This window comes from Magnolia sinica, chromosome 4 (genome assembly GCF_029962835.1).
Source record: "Magnolia sinica isolate HGM2019 chromosome 4, MsV1, whole genome shotgun sequence".
NCBI classification, from domain to species: Eukaryota; Viridiplantae; Streptophyta; class Magnoliopsida; order Magnoliales; family Magnoliaceae; genus Magnolia; species Magnolia sinica.
The window spans coordinates 30,021,937-30,026,858 of record NC_080576.1 but is presented as its reverse complement, the minus strand read 5'-3'; the positions used below and the strand labels follow the sequence as shown (position 1 = coordinate 30,026,858).

At 39.8% G+C, this 4,922-nt stretch overlaps 1 non-coding gene across 1 annotated transcript; it reads left to right on the top strand.

The window, feature by feature from the left end:
• The first annotated feature begins 1,204 nt into the window (after positions 1–1,204).
• On the top strand, positions 1,205–1,311 carry LOC131244783 (small nucleolar RNA R71). The gene has a single exon (XR_009170560.1). It is a non-coding gene; the product is annotated as a small nucleolar RNA R71 (small nucleolar RNA).
• The last annotated feature ends 3,611 nt before the right edge of the window (positions 1,312–4,922 follow it).

The following is a 4,922-nucleotide window of genomic DNA, read 5'->3' as shown; positions in this document are numbered from 1 at the left end:
AAAAACTGGGGTCTAATATGCAATATTTGACCCTCAACAGATTACACATGATATGGTTGGGCTACCGGGATCTTTGAGTTTCTGTGGTACGTCTTGCTTTAGGATGGCACTCACTTTCTCAGTTAGGAAGATCTTCTTTTGAATACTCTGCCGTCGTTTGGTCGTGCATAAGTCTTTCAGGAATTTGGCATATGAAGGTATCTGTTTTACGACATCAAGTAGAGGAATGTTGACTTTCACTTGCTTCAACACCTCTAGGATATCCTGAGAGTTAGAGAGAGGTTTTGGTGCGACCAACTGTTGGGGAAATGGAGCAACTGGCTTTTCTATAAGTTCCAGTTCTAATTTTTATGGGGCATCACTAGATCCATCATTGTTGTCCTCTTCTGGTTCTTGAGGCTTTTCAGGCCTAACCGAAAGAGTTTTATCAATGATCTTCCCACTCCTAAGAGTGGTGATGGATTTAGCGTGCTCCATTTGATTTGAAGAGCTGGGATCACCTATCTTGTAATGCGGTTTAGAATTGGAGAGCGGTTGTGCAGGAAGCACCCCCTTTTCTATAATCGTTATACGTGAATCCATTTTTTGCATAAAATCTCGCATTGCCTAGGTCAGCTCTTGCATGAAATTTTGAACCGGTTCTTCTTGAGGTTTCCCCTGGTTTGGATTTTGATTAAAGAAACTTTGAGGGGTAGCAGTTTGTCCATTTCTCCAACTAAAGTTTGGATGATTTTTTCAGCCAGGATTGTACGTACTAGAGGTCGGTCCATTGAAAGGTCTTTGATAATTATTTACGGCATTAAATTATTCACTCAACACTTCTCGAAAGGCGGGTATTGTAGGACAATTTTCAGTTGTATGAATGTTGCAATCACAGATGTCGCAAACACTTTCATTAACCTTATCCTTCTTTCCTTTCATGGCCTCAACTTTCCTTATGAGCGTAGTTACTTTATACTTGAGATCATCCTCTTCTTTCAAGAGATACAATCCACCTTTCTCCTTAGATTGAGTCGGCCTAGACGTGGTGTTCGGTTTTGGGTAATAGTCCCATGATTGTATTTTTTCAGCAAGACTATCGAGGTAATCCCATACCTCGTCAACATTTTTATTAATGAATTCTCCATTACACATTGTCTCGACCATTTGGCGCATGGAAGATGTTAGTCTATCATAAAAAAAATTTGTAATGCACCACGTTTCAAAGCCATATTGTGGGCATGAACTGACCAAATCCTTGAACCTTTCCCAACATTAGTAAAATGTTTCATCCTCCTTTTGGGTGAAGTTCATGATTGCTTTTCTAAGGGTAGTCGTTTTATGATGTGGAAAAAATTTCTTTATAAATTTCCTTTGCATATCATTCCATGTGCCAATGGATCTAGGACGCAGTGAATGTAACCACGTCTTAGCCTTCTCCTTCAAGGAAACAGGAAAGAGTTTCAGCCTAACTGTGTCCTCAGACACATTTTGAAAATATAAAGTGGCTATGATCTCATCAAATTCTTTCAAATGTAGATATGGTTCTTCAGATTCAAGCCCATGGAACTTAGGAAGGAGTTGGATAACCCCTGGCTTGATGTCCATATGTCCTGTATTTTCAGGAAAAATTATGCATGAGGGCGTACTCAGCCCCGCTGGTTATAAATAATCTCGTAAAATACGAGGCGGGGGTGCTTGATACACCTCATTCTCATCCTGAATGTCCTTCACCCTAGGTTGGGGTAGAAGATGTTGATTTTCAGCCATCACTTCAATTAACTCAAGGGATTTCGAGTGGTGTCTAGTCCTGCAATGGATGGTTAACCCCTCAACCAGTCCTCCATCAGTCAAGAGACGTCGAGTGTTGTCACGGGCCCACTTGGGCATGAAACACTCGCAGCCCTTAATCAAATTCGAAACCTAATCCTAAGAAAGGAAAAGAAAATCTAGAAAGAAAGAGAGGGTTGGAAAGAAGTTACCAATTTGGAGTCCCTCAGTTAAAAACCTGCAAAAGAAAATAAAACAAGTTAGTTTCTAAACAAAAAGTCTACAAGTAGAAAATTTCTAAAAATAAATTAGAAAACAAAGCTAGATTCTAAAAGAGTTAGAATTAGAAAGTTACTAAAAATAAAAATAGAAAGTTAGTTTCTAAAAAAGGAAAAATTTCTAAAACTAGAAAATAGAAAGTTACTTAAAAGAAGAATCTAAATCTAAAATTAGAAAAGTACAGAAAGTAAGAAAAGAAGTTAGAAAGATGGTACCAAATGAGAAGTTCCTATATTAAGATCCTGTAAAAGAAAACAAAAGAGGAAAGTTTCTAAACATAAACTATTTCCTAAAAATAGAAAAATACTAGAATTAGAAATTTCTAAAATTCAAACCCTAATTCAAAAAATAGAAAAAGTAGAGGAATTAGAAAGGGATTACTAATTTAGAAGTTTGTGTCAGGATCCTACAAAACAGGAAAACAGGTTAGTTTCTAGAAATCAGAAAAATCTAAACCTAAAGTTAGAAAAATCATAATCTTAAACTAATCCTAAAACTAGTTAATTTCAGAAAAACGTAACCGTCAGTCCCCAGCAATGGCGCCAAAAACTTGTTCACTCTCCAAGTATAGGGTTGTGATGTAGTAATAAAGTCAGTGAGACCGAGGTCGAATCCCAAGGGACTGATACCTGTACGTTATTTGAAACTAGGTAGAATTAAAATTAGACTATGAAATCTAAATTGATTATAATTTGATGAATAATGGTGAAATATTGATGTAAAACTTAAGAAATTTAGAGGTAGGAAACTAGGGATTCAGAGGATCCACTTGTAGAGATCAGGAAAATCTTATGCCTGTTTCAAGAACTCAACTGGACTTAGAGTCCATGTTCATCCAGTTGAAGGATGTAACCATGAAAATCAACTGAACTTCCTTTGATATAGTTTTCAAGAGATGAAAGGTATATGAAGTAGAATGGATTCCATCACCAAACCATGCCCAGGAGACAAAGTAAACAACGGAATTAAACTAATTAAAAACCAATCAACATGATATGAAGGTTAGGAAGGGTACCGTCATCTAACCATGCCCAGGAGATGATGGTGAACAATAGGGCTTCTTGACGTCATAAACATAAAAAGGGGAAAGAAATACTCAAAGCCATCGTAGATCTATTGTAATTTCAGTCACAACAGACCATTAAAGGCTAAAAACATTCCCTTAATAATCAAACTAAAATCAATTCAGTTCATAAATTAAAATTAAATTAAAAGCATAAAATAGAGTCTCCCATCTCACTACAAGCTTCACCTCTTAGCCCTAGCTAAGAGGTTTAGTCACTCATAGACATGATTAACTAAATCTCAAAAAAGAAAAGGAAATAAACAAAAATAGGAAAGAAATACTCTTCTTCAACGGCCTCCACGCTGCTCGTCCAAAGCTTGGATCCAGAATAATTTGCTTTCTCTCTCTCTCTTACTTTTATAGGCAATGAAGGCAGTAGCTGCGTGTAGATCCTGCTGGAGTCGGAGAACTTCCTACATGCGTTTTCTTTACGCAACGCAGTAGGCATGCGTTTTACTTACGCAAAGCAACGTGCGTAAGAGAACCTACGCTGGTTGTTTGGTGGGGCCCATTCCTGATATCAGCGGAAGAATCCAAGCCGTCCATTAGATGAAGAACGAAACATTAGTTAGAAATGACGTGGTATGGCTTGCATTCGGTGTGGCCCACAGAGATTTTTCTTGCACCGTTCGTCTTCTTTTAGACGGTTTGAAAACTAATCTTCATTGTCTTCTGAAATTCGGTCACCTAGGCTTGGATGAGAGGGCATGTAGGCTCCTGATAGACGGTCCAGATTAGATCGTTGGTGTACGGTGGTGGCCCACAAGATTTGTCCGCCGGTTCTGTTATGAAATAAAGCCTGCGCATTTAGCCTTGTGATGGCTGATGGGTCCCAGATTGACCTCAGAAGGAAAATCTAATCCGTTCATTGCGTTCCTCTCGAAAAACTAGCTGGAAAAGGGTATTTCTGTATGTCTTTTGGTTCGGCCCATTGAATCTTTTCTTTCACCGTCCATCCTGCGTTTGATCGTTATTTACACGTGTGTGCACGCATGGGAATAGAAGGACACCTAGGCGGGGGTCCAGCCTCCCCTCTGGACGTGATGGACGGTCCAGATCTTGTAAACGGATGATGAGTGGGGCCCACTGGTAAAAATCGACGGATGAACGCCCGTCCGCTGAAGCTAGTTACGCAAAGAAGACGGGTCAGCGCATGCTGACCCGTTTTTTTGGTTTTTATGCACGGCCAGTGCCGTGCACATGGTGTACACGTAGTGGCCATGTGGGATCCATCGTGATGTATATGTACAATCCGTTCCGTCTATCTCTTTTCTTATATCTTTTTAACCGTTGGGACTAAATTTGAGGCATATCCAGATTGCAGGTGGGCCCATAATCTGGATTTTAGGGGCTAATTTGTCTGTTAGGCCACTTTCACAGGGATCGAACGGTTGAAATTCGACGTGTGCAGTTAATTCATGGTCCTCAAGCCATGTATGAAGTTTCGAGCCGAGCAAATAGTGGGAACCCTGTGATCTTGCATTCTGGACCAAATTCGGGCCACTTGAGCTTCAGTTTCTCGATTTTCTCGGATCTCTAGCATGTAAATCTGTCGATCTCACTCCCCTGGGGTCCATCCCTTGCCTTGGTGATTCTAGAGCGTCAAATCCATGCATTTAGCACCATTTTTCAGTCCAAGCTCGTAAATACACCTTGCATCACAAACACGATTAAATTGAGCTGTTAAACAGTACCATGTTCGTAAATCCATGTAATAAATGGGGTCTACTATGCAATATTTGACCCTCAACAACGATCATTTATAGTGGTTGGGCTACGTGCCTACTCCACTCCCGGCGGACACACTCAACCCTTAAGTGTATCAGAT